We start from the raw sequence: 19628 nt of genomic DNA on the forward strand, positions 1-19628 counted from the left end.
ACCAGGAGCGAGTGTGTCCTTTGGACCCGGGATCCCTGCACTAAGAAGCCCCTGGAACTAGGAGACCGAGAGAGACAGCCGTAACACTGAAGACAGCAAGAAGCAGCAGCAGAGAAATGGCAGCAGCAGGGACAGAAGATTGTCAGGAGATGGTGAGGTGGGCTTCCCCACCCATGGAGCAAGAAAGCTGAGCAGCTTTGGGCAGGAGGCTTGCTGGGGGAGTGGGGTGCCTCTGGGCACTTGGTGGAATTAGGTTTGCTGACCCACAGAGCTAGAGCTGAGCGCCTTCAGGCTGAGGCTTACTGGTGGATTGGGGTGCCTCTGGATACTTACTGGCAGATCTAAAAGAGCTTTGTAACACTTGCCCGAGCAAAGCAGAAGCCAGGCCTAGGGGCTGAGGGCCAGAGAGAGACCTGCCTGCAGGCATGGCTGAGAATAGGCTGTCCTGATGGTAGAACTCTATCCTGAGCATTCCTGAACCTGAATTGTAACCTTTTAGTTCCCTGATAAGCCCCATAATTGTAAGTAGGGTCTGTGAGTTCTGTGTGGCCATTGCAAGAAATTATCAAACCCAGGAGAGACGTGGAGAGTGCCTGGGGAGGGATGGATGGTATCAGAATTAGTAAAGATGGTGGAGAGGGGAGGTGCGGCAGACTTCCTCCTCACAGCAATCAGCCTTTGGCTGTTGATCTTGATTCTCCTTCCCTCTTGTAGAGTTAGAGGAGGTTAGAGGCTTCCACCACGCCATTTTTACAGCAACTCACAACAATCACATCAACAATATACCCGAGAGAAATGAAACATACATCCACACAAAAACTTGTAGCATTATTTATAATAGACAAAAAGTGGATACAAGTCAAATATCCATCAGTGGAAGAGCGGATACACAAACTGTCGCACATCTATGCATTGGAATGTTATTTGCCGTAAAAAGGAACGACGTTCTGATGCATGTTATTCAGGCAGGGCTGAGTCCTCCTGGGGCTCCGAGGGAGAATCTGTGCCGCGCCTTTCTCCCAGCTTCTGGCCATCCTTGGTGTTCCTGGGTTGTGGCTCCATCACTCAGTCTCGGCCTCCATTGCACATGGCCTTCCCTGTGTCCCTTTCTATCTCTTATAAGGTTGCTTTCACTGGACCCAGGGCCCCCCTAAATTCAGGTTGACCTCATCTTGATCCTGAGCTTGATTACATCTGCAGGAGCCGCGCTGCCAAATAAGGTCACACTCTGAGGTTCCAGGTGGACGTGCACTTTGGGGGAGCACCATTCAGCCTGCTAGGGAGATAAGGCACCCAGGACCCCACACCCAACCTGAGTGCAGCTGCGATGGGACCCGGGCGCCTGCTCCAAAGCTCACACAGCTCCTTCTCCGCACCTTGCTCCCCTCTGGCTTAGATCCATCTCTGGGGGAGGCTCGGGTGCCCACTCCTTGGTTGCTGTTTCCCAGGCAATTTCTCTCCCACCCACGAGTCACTCTCCTTGTGTCTCGAATTGCTGCTGCTGGTGTCCTCTCCTGGGTCCTGGTCTACCTGCATTGCCCTTGGGTGTGTGGTCCGCTGAGAAGCCCACACCTGGGCTGCACCTGTACCGGCCTGCCCCCAGCTGCAGCCCCTGTGACCATCTTGAGTTGTGCCAGCTCACCTTATGGGGCTGGGGCTGCAAGAGAGCTTGCAAGGGCCACTCTCGTGGGGTGGAGGGAGTGGGAGGCTTTGAAGGGAAAAAACACGTGGGTGAATTAAGGATGTGGGTGGAAGCAAGGGCTTGGATGCTGGTAAGGGGGCTGGCCTGGGCCCTGGTGGGTCTAGGAGGGAGGAGGGTGTGTTCACAGTGGGAGGCAGGTCTGGAGGGAAAAGCAGGAACTAGGGTCAATCTCCCAGGTCACACATTTCGATCATGGGATGGGATGGCACCACGGTCCAGGCACACAGGCGTCACTTGGTGGCTGATTCCTTGGCTAAAGTTGAAGTCTGGTGGGCAGGCCAGCTGTTGACTCTGAGGATGGAGCTGCTCTGATGGGAATCAGCGGAGGGTGTCCACAGCTGCTGCCCTGACTCCTGGCCCCAGGGCTCCCAGCAGCTAAGTTTGAAAGTCACAGGGTAGCAGATGGAGCCCTGGCTGGCAAGGTGAGGACAGTGCCAGCTCACTCAGCCTGGTGGTCCCAAAACCCCTGGGCCCCACATTTATGTAGCGGGGATGATGGGGGACAATGCATGGGGACAGTGTTCCCTCTGCTAAACAGAGGCACTGTCTGTGACAACACGGTGAAACAACGAGAAATGGGACTGAAGTGCAGGCTCCCTCGCAGGACACTGATTGCTGCAGCTGAGGAACAGATATTCCTAACTCAGGAAACAGGCAACAGCCTGCCTGCTTCAGTGCTATGTGAGGCGCAACGTTCTCTGCAGTCAGTAATTCCAGCTAAACTGAAGGAGACCTTCCTGGGCGGGTCTGGTCATTGCTGAAGGGCCGTCGGCAGTGGTAGTGATGGTGGTGGTAGTGGTAATGATGGTGGCGGTGGTGGTGGTGATGGTGGTGATGGTGATGGTGGGGGTGGTGGTGATGGTGATGGTGATGGTGGGGGTGGTGTTGATGGTGGTGATGGTGATGATGGTGGTGGTGGTGGTGATGGTGGTGATGGTGATGGTGGGGGTGGTGGTGATGGTGATGGTGATGGTGGGGGTGGTGTTGATGGTGGTGATGGTGATGATGGTGGTGGTGATGGTGGTGGTGGTCGTGATGATGGTCGTGATGGTGGTGGTGATGGTGATGATGGTGGTCGTGATGGTGGTGGTGGTCGTGATGGTGGTGGTGATGGTGTTGGTGGTGATGGTGGTGTGGTGGTGATGGTCGTGGTGGTGGTGATGGTGGTGGTGATGGTGGTGGTGGTCGTGATGGTGGTGGTGATGGTGTTGATAGTGGTGATGGTGGTGGTGGTGGTGGTGATGGTGATGATGGTCGTGATGGTGGTGGTGGTCGTGATGGTGGTGGTGATGGTGATGATGGTAGTGGTGATGGTGGTGGCGGTGGTGGTGGTGGTGATGGTGGTGGTGGTGATGGCGATGATGGTGGTGGTGGTGATGGTGGTGGTGGTGGTGATGGTGGTGGTGGTGGTGGTGATGGTGGTGGTGGTGGTCATGGTGGTGGTGGTGATGGCGATGATGGTGGTGGTGATGGTGGTGGTGGTCCTGATGGTGGTGGTGATGGTGATGATGGTGGTGGTGATGGTGGTGGTGGTGGTGATGGTGGTGGTGGCGGTGGTGGTGATGGTGTTGATAGTGGTGATGGTGGTGGTGGTGGTGATGGTGGTGGTGGTGGTGATGGTGGTGGTGGTGGTGATGGTGGTGGTGGTGGTGATGGTGGTGGTGGTGGTCGTGGTGGTGGTGGTGGTGGCGATGATGGTGGTGGTGATGGTGGTGGTGATGGTGGTGGTGGTGATGATGGTGGTGGTGGTGGTCATGGTCGTGGTGGTGATGGCGATGATGGTGGTGGTGATGGTGGTGGTGATGGTGGTGGTGGTGGTGATGGTGGTGGCGATGGCGATGATGGTGGTGGTGATGGTGGTGGTGGTGATGGTGGTGGTGGTGGTGGTGGTCGTGATGGTGGTGGTGGTCGTGATGGTGGTGGTGATGGTGGTGGTGGTCGTGATGGTGGTGGAGATGGTGATGATGGTGGTGGTGATGGTGGTGGTGGTGGTGGTGATGGTGGTGGTGGCGGTGGTGGTGATGGTGGTGGTCGTGATGGTGGTGGTGGTGGTGGTGATGGTGGTGGTCCTGATGGTGGTGGTGGTGATGGTGATGGTAGTGGTGGTGGTGGTTGTCGTGATGGTGGTGGTAGTGGTGATGGTGGTGGTGGTGGTGGTGGTAGTGGTGATGGTGGTGGTGGTGGTGGTGGTAGTGGTGATGATGGTGGTGGTGGTCATGGTGGTGGTCGTGGTGGTGGTGGTGGCGGTGGTGGCGGTACTGGTGCTGGTTGTGCTGTTGGTGGTGCTGGTGCTACTTGACTGGGTCCCATTGTGTAACCTTCAGCTTGGGGGTGGGAGCTCAGGCTGCCTCCAGAACCTAATGGGGGGCATGCTCCCTCCGCTTCTAAGCCTCCCCTTTTCGTTCTCCTTTTCTGACCCTGCTCCTATTTTCCTGTTCTCACACGTGAATCTTCCAACCCCTGGAATGTTCGGCTTATTCCAATCAGACCAAGGTCACAGGGAGTGAAGGGCTGGGATGGGAGAGGAGCTCAGGGTGCTTGTCCCTCCTCACTGGCTGTCTGGTGTGTGCATGTGGGCGTGTGGCAGCGTGATGGTGTGTGCATGCGCGCATGCATTGCTTTATTTGCATACATACGTATATGCGCTTGTATGAACGTGTGTGTGGGGGTGTGTGTGTAAAGGGGGAAGAGGGTCTGGAGCTCCTGGGAATCTCCCAAATACCCGGCTGCCCCCTGCCAGCCACCAGCCACTGTAGCAGCTGCCCATTGGATGGAGCCCTTGAGGGCAGTTTCGGGACATGTGGGCAAAACAGAGGAAAAATGAAATAACTGAGAGATTTGCAGCATATTACCTGTTTTTATTAAAAATCAATGACACAGGAGAGCGATTCCACTCTATCTTACTTAAACAATATCCCCTGCATGGGGGAGGGGGTGGGGGGCGGTGTAGGGGGAGGAGGCCAGGGCCAGGGAAGAGAGGAGGGGACCTGCCTCTTCTCTGGCTCTCCCCCTCCATAAAGCCAGCAGCTCGTGGAGGCCCTATCAGAGCCGAGATTGACAGCGGTGGCCCGGAATTGCCTGCCACACACCTCTCTCGCCTTTATTCCTGCCGTTTATCATGCTGGGCCCTGTCTCGGCACCAGAGGGACAGTTAATCAAGGCAGACTTTCTACCTTGTCATCCTGGGGCTCTGCTGGGAGAAAATGTGAACCGTAAAATTAAAATCATGGGGGCTCAGGAATTTGTGAAGAAGCTTTGGTTGGGGAGGAGGGAAAGGAAGATTTCTCCAGCTTGCTGCCCCCGGATGGGCGGACGGAGATGGTGGGCAGTGGGGATTTCACACCCAGAATCCATTTCCTCTTAGTGCTGAGCTGGGAGCCAGGCCTTCCAGCTTTGCCCCCTCGCCCCCCACCTCCCCTCTGCTCCTCTGCTCCTGCTCGCTGGACCCTCCCTTCTGGAGGAAATACAGATGAGGGCTGGCCACAGGAAAAGGGAAGCAGAGGGGAGCCCCCAGGGAATTCCGGATCTGTCTGAAATCTGCTCCCAGGTGATAGCGCAGCCACCCTGGCACCTGCCATGACCCTCCTCAATAGCCCATGCCCCACCGCAGGTGAAGCCCTGGGACACTGGGAGGAGAGAAGGGCCCCAGAGAGGAGAGGAGTCCCTGCAAGGCCTGGGCTTGCTGATGTTTGTGTGCAGAACGTTCCACCTGCTTCCAGAGAGCCAAGAGGACTGTGGGTCAGAATCTAGAGCTGGGAGAGCAGAGGGCCCGCTCTGAGTCTGGGGACACCCACAGGGGCTGTATTCATCGTTTGATCTTGGCGAGGAGGGGAAGTGGGTAGCTCCCAGAACCTTCTATGAAAAAACAGGGTGGGTTTTGTTTTATGTTTAATTTTATTATTTCCTTGGAGTGAGTTCGGACACCTGAACACGGTGATCACGGCGCCCCCTGCTGGGCCTGCAAGCGTTAGACCCAGTCTCATTTTTGGGGTGCAGGGGGAGCCCCCCAGGGACAATCCCACCCACCCAGCAGCACAGAAGAAGGCTGTTTTGCCTTTAAATGTGAAATTCAGTTCAGCTCCATTCGAAGCCCGGGTAGTGGCAGTAGTGTGCATCCGTGTGTGTGTGGGTATGTGTATGTGTACATGTGTGCGTATATGAATGGATGTATAAGGATATATGTGTGTGTGCACGTGTGTGTATGTGTGTGTGCGTGTGTGTCCCCAGATCTGCTCCATGTACAAGGATGGTGTGGTGGGTGCCAGAACAAGTGGCTTCCCGGATTCCCAAACGGCAGAGCAATCAGGAGAGCCAAATGCCTCCTGAGACAGCCCTGTGCCTGGGGCAGTGGGTTTCGGGTGGTGTAGGTCCAATGCCTGCTTGGGTGGGGGCATCTGAGGAGCCTGGCTTTGGGAAGGGGGTCTCCTGCCTCTGGGCTGCAGGGCAAGCTTTTTGAGGACCCCAGAGCCTGTGTCTCTCCAGGGCTGGTGTGACCAAGGGTGGCCCTGACCGGCAGCTTCAGGTCAGTGCTGCCAGGCCTTCCAGCCCCCGCAGCTTTCCCTTGTCCATCATTTATTTAATAGTCTCTTTTTGATGCCACAGGAGCCACAGGAGCAGGACAGAGAGAGGTGGACAGTACAGCCTCCCAGATGGAGCTGGGTGAGCACTGTTCAGATAGAGAGCTGTCAGTCAAGCCCAGGCCACCTCCAAGGGCCCCTCAGAACCAGCCGAGGCCTCCGCCAGACCTCTGGGGCCCCTGGGACAGCGGTCACCAGGCAGGCAGGTCCCCAGCTCCAGAGACTAGGGCTGCTGCTGGGAGAGAGATGGGCTGACTTCCACAGGCCTGGCCGTGAGGTCGGGGCCTCAGGAGCAGTATGGGGAATTGGAGGCAGCTGGGAAAGAGGGGGGCTCATGAGTGGGCCTTCAAGACTCCTGTTAAAGGAGGAGTCAGGGCAGCCTTGGGGGTTGAAACTACAAGTAACACAGCCACAAAAATAAAAAATCAACCTGGGTTTAGACTCCACTGTCTGGACCCCCACCATGTCTAATGAAGCTTATAGAACAGAAGGGGGTGGAGCCTGATCTCCCTCCTGCTGCCCTGCGGGATGCAAGTGGTGGGGGCAGGTCGGGGGGCACAGAGGGACTTGCTGTCCTTCACCCCTGAGTCATCAGCTCTGGATACCAGACAGAGGCCGGTGAGAATTCGGGGGCGGCCCAGTGCTGCAGCCCTCGCTTTTCCCTGTCGGACGGGTCCACATTGGAACCAGCTCTTACATTTCAACTTTGGGACCTTGGCTGCACGAGGAGCCTTCTCTGAGCCTCAGTCTCCTCATCTGTGCAATGGGTACGGTAACGCCCCATCTCCGACAGCGCCCAGGGGATTTGACGAGCCAACAGTGATTAGGATAAATCCAGAAACCGGTTTCCACTGGGCGACCCCGACTCTGGGCGACCCCGACTCCGGGCGACCCCGACTCCGGGCGACCCCGACTCCGGGCGACCCCGTGTGCGTCAGAGCAGAGCTGTGCTCCACAGGGTTTCCAGTGGCTGAGTTTTCAGAAGTAGATCACCAGGCCTTTCTTCCGAGGCTCCTCAGAGTAGACTTGAACCAACACCCTTTGGTTAGCAGCCGAGTGTACCCTGTGCAGGGTAAACACTCAAGCCATCTTAGCTGTCCTTTTTTACCCTTGAAGTAACAATCGTGGGTCTTGCCTCCTCCACCTGGGTTTTGTCCTTGTTGTTAGGTGCTGTCAAGGTGATTTTCGACTCGCAGTGACCCCATGTGTTACAGAGTAGAGCAGCTCCATAGGGTTTCCTAGGCTTTAATCTTTATGGGAACAGATTGCCAGGTCTTTCTCCCACGAAGCTGCTGGTGGGTTCGAACAGCCAACCTTCTATTTTAGTTAGCAGCAGAGTGCTTAACCGTTGCACCACCAGGGCTCTGCTTGGGCAAGAGCAGCTTGTTCCTCCGGGTTGCCCTGTGTTGCGCCTGCCGTCTGTGTCTCAAGCTCCTTAGTAGCCTTTCCCTCTGGTTCTGGTTCTGGCTTTGCTCCGCTCAGCCCAGGGTGGCCTCCACTGCTGCTGCCCGCTCTTCCCGACACCTGGGTCTGTCCTGACATCTCTCCACCTGCCTCCACAGCCTGCAGACCCAGCTCCCTCACACGGTCTCCTGGCCCTACTGCCCTCTTTCCCTGGTCTGGCCACACTGGGCAGGTACTCAGTGAGCCCTCTGTGCTGGGCCTCTGCCTGGCCCTCTCCAGCTTGACTCATCCTCTAGGCCTGCCCTGAGGTTCCTGTCTGCTGCACTGCATGCTGGGAACATGCTCATTTCTCACGGGCATGTCTGGGGACAACCCATCGGCCTCATTCAGGCCCCTACATGGGACACTACCACATTGCCAGGGCTGATGAATCTGCTGCCCCCAGGTCTGGTGGTCTGGGGGGCAGAGCCTCACCCCTTGCATCTTTGTACCCAGCAGGGCTGGCTTCTGGCAGCTGCCCAGCAGTTGCCTGTTGAGGAAGTGATCACTGGCATTTCTAGAAGCTTCCATCTGCTGTGTTTACACCCCCTGCAGGAGGAACTCAATGTAGGCCCTTGTGCAGGCTGTGGTCCAATGGGGAGGGCACGGGAGGGGGACAAGGCAGCCAGGGCTTGCGTGCCCATTGTAATGTGTGTCAGAGAGCCCACAACCCTGCGCTGCCCCCCGGGGACGCTCCCTTGGATTTAGAACGTGTTATGTGACTTATTGTTGTTACAGGTTTACCTTGCTAATTGGCTTAGAACAATGTTGAAATTGTTTTGCATTCCTTGGGTACACAGAGGTGGGGAGTGGGAGGAGGTGGCTGGGGACGTGTGATGGGGCGGGTAGGAGCCATTCAGGGACTTGAAGGCTGTCATGGATAAGCCATGTGCCAGCAGTGACGCACCTGTGCAGAGAGAACCTGCAGACAGATAGGTACAGGAGATCTGGGTGTGGACTCTAGCACAGCCGGAGGAAGCTGGGGAGGGGGCCACAGCCAGTCCAGAAGACCACCATGTGCCAGGGAGCCCCTAGGTTGTGCCAGTGGGTAACGTGCTTGGTTGCTAACGGAAGGTTGGAGGTTGGAGTCCACCCAGAAGCTCTTCAGAAGAAAGGCCCGGCAATCTGCTTCTGAAAACTCAGCTGTTGAAAATCCATGAAACGCAGTTCTACTCTGCCACATGCGGTTGCCATGAGTCGGACTCAACTCAAACAGCAAGTAACGATATCAACAAGGAAGTTTTCCGAGTCCCCTCGTGGTGCAGATGCCCAGCTGCTAGCGATCACGTGATAAACCATAAATCACACAATGCATTCCAAATCTCTAGGGCCCCTGGGTGGTGCAAATGGGAAACATGCTCGGTTGCTAACGGAAGGTTGGAGGTTGGGAGTCCACCGAGGGGCACCTCAGAAAAAAGCCCTGGCGATCTACTTCTGAAAAACCAGCCAGTGAAAACCCTATGGAGTAAGTAGGGTCACCATGAGTCAACTGGCTCTGGTTTTAGTGAGCACGCCTCTTGTCTCGGCTCATCTAATCCTACAACCACCCTGTTGGTAGGTACTGTTGTCATTGTCCTTTTGCGGGGAAGTAAGAGAGGGTAAGCCACGGGCCCCATGTCCTGAAGCTGGTATGTGGAACCGCTGGGATCCTGGCTCCAGAACCCAAGCTGGTACCCTCTGCGTTACGCCACCTCCAGAGAGACAGAGGTTCTGAACCAGGAACGAATGTCCTTGGGCAGACGGTGGTGTCTGAGCTTCTGCGTGCTGCTGTAACAAATATACCACAAGTAGGCGGCTTTAAAGAGCAGATCTTTATTTCCTTACAGTTTTGGAGGCTGGAAGTACGAATTCAGGACATCAAGGTTAAGGGAGGGTTCTTCCTTGTTGATGGCCCCAGGGATTCCTCAGTGCCCCTTCCTTGGCATCTGTCTCCCCCCGTGTGTGTTCCTGTCTATTCTGGTCTTTTTATAACTCAGAAGTAATTAGATTTAGGGCCCATCCAACACTGATATGGCCTCACTAACAGAAGAAAACCCCATTCCCAGACAGGACCATATTTACAGGCACACATATTTTGGGGGACACAGTTCGATCCATAACAGATAGCAAGTTAAGGCAAGGAACACACCTTAACTCACACCAGGCTCCTAGGAAATGTCTCCTCCTCCCGCCCTCTCCTCACAGCTGCAGGAAGCGGGGGTCTTCACCCTGAGGCCTTCAGGGAAGCCAGTTATCTTGAAGAACTGCACCTGGGGGTGGGATGGGAGACACGGGTATGCTGAGTGCCCAGTGCGGCCAGCTGCTGGACTCCAAATGGAAGGAAGCTGGGCCCTCAGGATCAAGCAGCACAAGCCTCCTCCCTTGTGGACGAGGCATTGCCTCCTCGGTATCTTTGCACACAGATGCATGCAGCTTTTGACTCTGAATGTGTGTTTCTAACTTGCTGGGATGAGAGCCTACTTGCAGTGCCCACAGCCACCCTGCAAGAGATTTCATGCTTCCAGCTGTGCTTGGCCATCACCCGACCCCGCCACCCAAAGCCCATCTCCAAAGAAAAAGTTCTGTACCCACCAACGTCTCTCAGGAAGGTGTAGCTCTCCGCATAGCTCAGATTGATGCAAATTGGGAAATATGCATTGACTCCTCTCTCTCCCGGGTGACACACGAAATGTGGCTGGACTCTACCTGGAATGTGGCTGGATTCTGTCTACCTGGAATGTGGCTGGTTTCTGTCTACCTGCAATGTGGCTGGACTCTGTCTACCTGGCTGGGTCCCCTATACAAAGTCAGACACAGCGCCATGCTATTCCCAGCTTCATGTGATCCGAATATTCTGTACAACATCGGACTGGAGTAGAAATCATAAAGCTGAGGATGGGCTGGTCGTTTTTCCTTGGCTGTTGTCATGGCGTCTGCTGTGACCCTTGATGTCCCTCCATCTCCTAGCTCTGCAGCTCCAGCAAAAATAAAACCAGACTCCACCAGGCGGTTTTGATTCTGTATTGTCCAAGAATTAGCATGGGTCCATTGGTGATCTGCTTTGATGTGTCCAGAAGCCTTTGTCTGATCTCTGTCTGCACTGAAGCATTAGCATTTCGTGGGCACGTCTGACCCTGCAGTGACAGGAGCCTGGTGGGCCTCCTTTCAGGACCTGGAAGTGATGGGGGTGTGACCTCCTCGTCAACCCTTCAAATCCTAAAAACCACATGTGTCACCTACAGCCAATGGACTGCAGCCAAGATTCTCTCTAGTTCTCAAGGAAACAACTAGGTTGTTGGAACCCCCTTGAGGACGGTAAGCCACCTTCTGCCTTCCTGATCTACCTTGGCCCTTCTCTACCGGACCCTGGCCTACCTGGGCCCTGGTCCACCTGGGCCCTGGTCTGCCTGGGCCCTGGTCTGCTGGGCTCAGGTCTCTCTGGGCTCTGGTGTTCCTGGGCTCCACCAACAAATGTAGCTCAACAAGATGTTTCAAGATGGGGGCAGGCACGTTGCCTGGAAGAGGGGTGGTGTTGTTGTCGGCTGTTGTCAAGTCAGCTCTGACTCATGGCAACCCCATGTACAGCAGAATGGAATGTAACAGAGGGACACAGGGGAGGGGACAACTGGGGCCACACCCCAGACACTTAGATTTTATGTCTGCATGGTGGTGGTATGGGCTGACTTTGTGGTGAGTGCTTCTCTTTAGGGCCAAAACCATTGCTGTCGAGTCAATTTCGACTCATAGCGACCTTGTAGGACAGAGTAGAACTGCCCCATAAGGTTTCCAAGGAGCGCCTGGTGAATTCGAACCGCCAACCTTTTGGTTAGCAGCCATAGCTCTCAACCACTGTACCACCAGGTTTCTTTAGGGCACTTGACCCAAAACTGGGGAAACTGGGGTAGGGGGTGAGGAGATGGCAGGGGAGCCCAGCCTCAAAGACCCCTGGCCATAACTCTCCAAGGGTGTTCCTGGGAACAGAAGGGGTGGAGACTGGGGACCTGGTGAGGGTAACTGCACACCTGGTTACACCTCAACCCTTGCCTGGGAAAGTTCTGGAGTGGAGGGCTGAGTGTCCGGCCGTGCCTCTCGGCAGCCACATTGTTCTAACAGACAGACCTGCCAGGAGGGACAAAGCAGTCTGTGTCCTTATGGGTGACCAGGAGCCTGTGTGGGAGGCAGAGAGAACAAGCAGCTAGTTAATTAGTGCAGGACTGGGGGAGGGAAGCCAGGAAGGGAGAAGTCCCAGAAGTGTGTGCTCACGACATTTTAGGTAACCACATCTTCCCTGCAGGCCCCTGTTAAGCAACATACAGAGCGCAGTGTACTGGGGCATTTTTGGTGCTCAACCCCTAGACCTATTGTTTCACGCAGAAGAGGGGTGAGCGGAAGCTCTAGAATCTTTCTGATTAGGTCTCCTCTCGAGCGCTCACGCCCTGTGGCTTTTTCCCTCCCAGTTTCTCTGCCTCAGGGCATCTTCCTGATTCCTTATCAGTAAACAATCCCTTCCCCCATCATCTGGGAGGCAGGGCCTTTGATACCAGCAAGTGTGGGAAGGAGGGAAGCATAATTAACAAATTAATTAATTGTCTTTTATTTCCACTTCAAACAAATAAGGTGATTTTTTAACCAAACAGGTTGAGCAGGAACAAAAGGCTGTTAGTGACCATTTAAAAATGAAATTGTGCTTCCAAACGAGCAGACACTGGCATCTCCAGACGGCCCCCCGCCCTGCGTGTCTGCCGCGGGAATTAATAGCTCGTTTTTTTTTTTCGTGGGCCAAGCCGGCTTTTGCAGCCTGGCCCCGGAGCCTGAGCACCGCAGCCTGGCCCCGGAGGCTGAGCACTGTGTAGATGTTTGTTTCTATGGGAAAAAGCACCCCACGTTCTAGATTATCAGCTTACAAATGACCTCTTGAAATGCAGCCCATTCAGACCATCTGGGCTGGGGCTCGACTTCCAGAATTGTAGCGTTTGCACGAGGGTATACTGAAGTCTCTGCTTCTCCACAGAGGGCAGCAGTGGCTCAGTGGTAGAATCCTCACCTCCCATGCGTGAGACCCAGGTTCAATTCCTGGCCAAGGCATCTCGTGTGTAGCCATCGCTCGTCTGTCACTGGAGGTTTGTGTGTCCTCTGTCACTGGAGGTTTGTGTGTGGCTAGGATGGAAACCCCGGTGGCATAGTGGTTAAGTGCTACAGCTGCTAACCAAGAGGTCAGCAGTTCAAATCTACCAGGCACTCCTTGGAAACTCTATGGGGCAGTTCTACCCTGTCCTGTAGGGTCGCTATGAGTCGGAATTGACTCAACGGCAGTGGGTAGGATGCTGAACAGGGTTCACCAGAGCTTCCAGACTGAGACAGACTGGAAAGAAAGGCCTGGTAATCTGCTTCCAAAAATTAGCCAGTGAAAACCCTGTGGATCATATTGGCCTGATCTAAAACCGATCATGGGAATGGCACAGGACTGGGCAGCGTTTCATTCCATTTGCATGGGCTCACCATGAGACGGGGAATGACTCAGTGGTAGCTAACAACAACTGTTTTTGTTTGTTCCTCACCGTTTTCATGTGCGAACACTCATGATCAAGGTATCAAGCCTGACTCTCCATTTTTATTCCTCGCTGTAAAGAACAATATTTTGATGTCATCTGGGAAATCCCAACTACAGATATCAACTAATTTCCAATCTTCGGCACATATCAGATCTGTCTCCGGGTGAGGTGAGTCAGTAGCTAACGTCCACGAGCAGAGTGCCTCGCGGATGTGCAGGCACGTTGGTTTTGACCCCATGCCCGGCGTTCCTAGGAGAGTCTGTTGGCAGATGGAAAGTAATGTTTGTTGAGCATAACAGAGGATAAATCATGTTTATACTTAGCTCTGCGAGCAAAAGTACTTCCAAAAAAAGTATTTGATTTTGAAATCGCCTTTCTGATTGAGACCCCTAACAAGGACAGCTAAAGAAGCTATGGGCCGGGAAGTCTCCTCAAACGTAGGCATGGTTTTTTCATGAATTAGCTTGTTGAAAGATTTCAGGTATGATATTTTTCAGTCTGTATTTTCCACCTTTTTTTATTATCATAATTATCCCTTTGATGATGTTTCTGACTTGTCTCTCTCTAAGATTTCTTCCTTCTATTGTAAAAACAATGGTTCTCCCAACACCCCGGCTGTTGTTGGGATCAAACACTTCCTTTCTGCAGTTGTCTCCAAAGCCCAGGGCACGTCCCTGTTGTTGGCGTACAATGAAGGGGAAAACCAGTGGTTAACAGAGCCTGGTGGGCCCCACTCCGTGTCCCCGGGAAGCTGGGTGAAACACCAGGACCCCATCCTCAGGCACCCTCCTGGTTGGACCTGCCCTATGACACCCCTACTCATATGGGGAAGCTGGAGGCCACATTCCTTCAACCACTCCCTTCCTTTTGGACCCACAGAGCCCAGGTCCCGGGTCACGTCAGGCACAGTGTTCCTGTGCTGGCTCGGTGAGAGGAGTCATGGATGCATAGAACAAGGGCCATGTTTTCATTTTAACCCTTCTCCCTGAAAGGGAAAAATTGCAGGGCTCGTGGGCTCCAGAGCCAAGCTGGACTCAAAAATCTGACTCCGACTCAGGAAGCGTGTGGCCTGGGACGTGTGTGCATGTGACGTGTGTGGGTATGAATGTGCACATGGACATGTGTGCATGTGGTGTGGATGTGGGTATCTATGTGCATTTGGATACGTGTGCAAGTGGCATGTGTATGCATGGGTGTGTGTGCATGTGGGCATGGGTGCATGTGATGTGGGTGTGGGTATCTGGATGTGGATGTGTGTGTATGTGGCATGTGTGTGCGTGAGTGGGTATGTGTGTGCATGTCGACATGTATGTGTATGGGAACATGTATGTGTTCGTGACGTGTGCATATGTGTGGGTGTGTGTATGCTTGTGGGCACATGTGCATGTTATGTGTGCTTGTGTGGACATGTCGACTTGTGTGGGCATTATGCACATGTGGACATATGTGTACATGGCATCTGTGCATTTGTGGGCATTATGTACGTGTGGACACGTGTGTACATGGTGTGTGTTTGTGGGCATTATGTACGTGTGGACACATGTGTACATGGTGTGTGTGTGTTTGTGGGCATTATGTGCATGTGGACACGTGTGTACATGGCATGTGTGCATTTGTGGGCATTATGTACATGTGGACACGTGTTTACATGGCATGTGTGTGTTTGTTGGCATTATGCAAATGTGGACATGTGTGTACATAGCATGCGTTTGTGGACATTATGCACATGTGGACACGTGTGTACATGGCATGTGTGAGTTTTTGGGCATTATGCACATGTAGACACGTGTGTACATGGCATGTGTGCATTTGTGGGCATTATGTACATGTGGACACGTGTGTACATGGCGTGTGTGCGTTTGTGGGCATTATGCACATGTGGACATGTGTGTACATGGCGTGTGTGCATTTGTGGGCATTATGTACATGTGGACACGTGTGTACACGGCGTGTGTGTGTTTGTGGGCATTATGCACATGTGGATGCGGGGAGCATGCACACATGTGCGTGCACACCCTGTGGCTGCTTTTTGGAGGAATGGTGTTGGCATCAGTGGTGGGCTGGGAAGGTGGATGGGGGCAGGAGACATGGAGGGGCCAGGAGAGGAGATGAAGATTGGTTGGGAATTTTCAGCACGTGAGACCTGTGAGCCAGCTGGGGTTTCCTAGTTCTGGGAAAGCAGCTGGAATGGGCAGGGAGGGTCACATTCCCCCATTTCCTGAGCACCAGCTCCCTTCTGGAGGCTGGGAGAGGACCAGACCTCACCTGCTGGGAATGTCACATGTCATGGGTCCCTGTGCTGGTGAGGGGTGCCTGCGTCATGAGAATGGTGACTGTCCCTGAATGTATGTGGGTCTTTTTTTTAAGTGGGGCGGTGAGACTCAGATCAGCTAAGGAAAATAGTGAAGAGCTTCTTGGCAGTGAAAGGTGTGGGTCAGAGGGGACACAGCTGTGGGGACATCTACAGGGCAGGCGTGTTGGCAGGTGCGGCAGGCCTGAGTTGAGGACAAGAGGACTGCCAGGTGAAGGCAGGCAGAGACCAACCCGGGGGGCCCCATCATGGCTGAGAGCCAGGCATTTTCTTTGCTGACCTTATCACTGGAAGGGTGGGTGTGGGCAGACAGGCCAGGGGGTTGACCATGGAAAGAGAGGGAGGGGACCCTTGGGTCTGAACATACAGGTATCCCTGGGACAGCCAGGCCTAATGAAAGGAGATGTCGTGGTCTAACGCTGACACACCATTTTGAAAAATGTGGCGTTTCCCTTCCAGTTCCTGCATGTTTATGACTCCAGTCCTGCCTGAAGCAGTGGGAGAGAGGCACCTGTAATTCTGTCCAGGGGAGCCGAGACCGAGTCAGAGGGAGTGTGTGGGGTGGCTGCTGAGGGCTGGGTGGGGAGGGCAGGTGGCTGAAGAGGTGGGATACAGAGATTGCAAAGAAATACTGAAATCTCTGCCCCATTACTGCCAGCACCCGTCTGGCTCCGTAGGGAGTTCGTGGAGGTCTGCCACAGCTGTATCTCCCCTGACTTCTCACTTTCCTTCTTTTCCTCCCCCCCACCCCAGAAAGAGGCAATGTTGTTGATGGCTGGCCAGGCCTGGGTCTGCCGGGGGCCACGTTGTCTCCCTCGGTCCTTTGGGGACCATGTCAGATGCACAGGGCTTGAAGGCCTTGGGGTCCCCCATGCTGGGGTCATGAGCCACAGTCCCTGTGACTTCAACCTCCTGTGGCCCCCTGCCCTGTCACCCTCTGCAAACCATCCTCAGTCTGTGCCTGTGGCTTCATGTCCACGTGACACTCTGTGTGTCCCCCTCCCCCAATTATAAGCTGTTTACAGTGAGCTTTCTTCAGAGTGAGGTGCTGGGAGGTGATGACCCCCAGGCTCGGCCAGTGGGTGGGTACAGCCCAAGGGCACCCCAGCCTCCTCCTGCAGGGAGCTGAGGGGCCTACAACCTCAGAGGGTGCAGTCCACACAAGACCCCCTCACTCTGACACCATCTGTGAGTACAGGGTCCCCAAGACCACCCTCAGGATTCACCAGGAGGGCACACACAGCTTGCTGAAAGCTGTTCCACCAACAGTTACGATTTACTACAGCTAAGGGGCACAGGTTGAAACCAGCTGAGGGGAGAACATGGGGCAGAGGCCAGGAAAATGCCAAATGTGGCACTTCCGGCTGTTCCCTTCTGTGGAGCTGTGGGCAGAGTTTCTTCCCCAGCATCAGTGTGTGACAATGCTGTGAGTATTGCCAACCAGGGAAGCTCCCCAAGCCTGGTGTCCAGAGTCTTTATTGGTGGTCGATCATGTAAACATGGTTGGCCCTCCACATGGCTGACCTACCTCAGTCTCCAGCCTCTCCAGAAGCTGAGCTGATACTTCATGACTCAAAGCCCCCACCCAACATCACATTGTTAGTGTGACCCAAAGCCCCCTCCGTACTTCACACTGTTCCTGGGTGGCTGGCCCGAGGCCACCACGCAAACAGAGACAGTCCTATCAGAAAGGCCTAGAGACCACCTCCCAGAAGCCCCCTCTTTGGGCAAGGTTAACTCCTTCACAACGTAACCGCCCCCCTTCCACCTTCCTCCACCCTGGAAATCCCCCTGATGGCCATTTTGAGGAAAAATTGGCAGAGGGCAGCAGGCAGAGGCTGGGGTGGCCTTCTGCGCTCCTGGGGGGTGCACGCCAGGCTGCTGTCACCATGGTCGGTTCCAAGGCATAGGTAGGGCTCTGTCAGATGTGGGAGAGACCTTCCCAGGGAAAAGAGAGGTCATTTTAGTGAGCAGCTGAAGTGACAGAAGAGCCATTAACAGCAGCGGATGCTTGAAATATGCACGCACACTCACACGCGCACGCACGTGTGCCTGCCTGCAGAGCAGCCCACAGAAGCAGGAAGAAGGGGCAAGGGAAAACAAAATCAGGATAAGTGCCTGGCTGCCACGGGACATCCCTGCTAATTTCCGGCATTAGGACCGCTCCCGCTGCTATTCCTCTTCACGAGCCTGGGCGACGCCGTCCTTCAGCACCAGCAGCCATAATTACCCGCATTTAACTGAGGGCTTGTAAAATCTATTTGTCTAGCAGAATGTGAGTATAATTGCTATAAATTAAATAAGGAGGCCCTTGTAACGGTGGTGACCTGACCTGAGTTAATATAGAAAGGGGCTTTGTTCCTTTTGAACCTGCCGTCCTTGCTCTTCTGAAGTCCCCAGCCCCCACTGCCAGTCTGCGTCCAGAAACCGCCCAGCCTTCACCCAGATGGACTCCCCTCCCTCACTTTGTGGGCACTAACTCTGCTCACAAATCTCTTTCTCAAGGGGCAGGTCTGAGCAGAGTGGATTTGCCACCCGGACGTAGGGACCACTCTCAGTACTTGAAGTTCCTGGGTGGTGCGAACATGAACACGCTCGGCTGCTAACTGAAAGCTTAGAGATTCGAGTCCACCCAGAGGTGCCTTGGAATAAAGGCCTGGCATCAACTTGCAAAATATCAGCCATTGAAAACACTATGGATCACAGTTTCACTTAGATATACATGGGGTGGCCATGAGTTGGAGCTGACTCAACACTAGCTGGTTTCTGGGCATTTAGCACAGCCCCCTCCCATCTCTCCTGTCTGGGTCTTTGTCTGTCCCTCTATGACTTTCAGGCTTGATCTCTCTCATTAAGAAGACACCCAGAGCTGGGATCCTGGTATGGGGGCGAGCCATACATCTGGCCATCCCGAATGTGTGTGGGGTCTGGTCATGCGTCTTTCCTCACCCAGAAGTAGCATGCACTTGAATCACACACATGTACACAATATGCACACACATGTAAACAACACACACACACTTGCACACGTGTACACAATGCTCATGTGTACACATGCATGCATGTGCACACGCATGCCCACAATGCTCACACATGCACATGGGCACACATCTGCACACACACATGCAGTGCTTTACTTGATCGTACTGGGTGAGCAGCAATGAGCTCCTATTGTAAGATCCGCCTGGTGAATTTCTGGTCCTTCTTTGCAAAATTGCTTTAGAAGATTATCTGATGGAGAAAGAATGGGGGCAAGGCACTTTGTCTTGTGGTGGAGAGAACTCAGTCAACTTTCGGAGTAGAGAATGCATGTGTGCACACGTGTACGCGGATATGTTCATGTAAGGGGGAGGAGTCGGCAGCTGAGGCCCCGCTGGGTGCGGCATGGTGGTTCCTGAGTCTGGCCTCTCACCTGGCTGGTGCCTGATTCTCTGAGAAAGGGTGTAGGGAATGCTTTATTTCTAATACTCAGGGATAACTCAGGCCACTGGTCATCTCAGGAAGGGATTATAACAGGGCCAGGGCAGCCTTTCTGAAGTCCAGGGACTGCATGGCTGTGTTCTTCCAGAGAGCCCCGGTGATATGCCCTCAGGTCAGGTGAGTGTGCCTACCTGTGGCCAGGTGTGCCTATGACATCAAGCTGCAGGAAAGACTTTTTGCACATGGAGGAGGTGGTGGTGTCTTAATTAAGCAAGCAGAAGACCGTCTGCTTCTGTTGTTTTCCCCCCTCTCCCCTGAGCTGTGGAGGTGGTGCCTGCAGGTGAGTCCATGCACTATCCTTTCCCACCTAAGCTGAGGGCCTGTCACTCTCCCCACTGTGCCCAAGAAGGAAATCCAGGTGCTGCAGAGGTGGAGAGAGGGGCAGGGGTGGAAGGAGCCAGGATGGTGCCCTCTCCCCTCCCTGGTGCGTGAACCATGCCACGGGGCCGGGGAAGGCTGGGCAACTTTGGGGTGCCCCCAGTGTTGGTGAGGAAGGTGAGTTCTGCCCACCTGCCTGCCAGGTGAGGCAGGGTCAGGACATAGGAGATGGTTAGTGGCGGGGGAGGGGGGGAAGCTGGGCCCCA

Source organism: Loxodonta africana, chromosome 18 (assembly GCF_030014295.1).
Source record: "Loxodonta africana isolate mLoxAfr1 chromosome 18, mLoxAfr1.hap2, whole genome shotgun sequence".
Taxonomy (NCBI): Eukaryota; Metazoa; Chordata; class Mammalia; order Proboscidea; family Elephantidae; genus Loxodonta; species Loxodonta africana.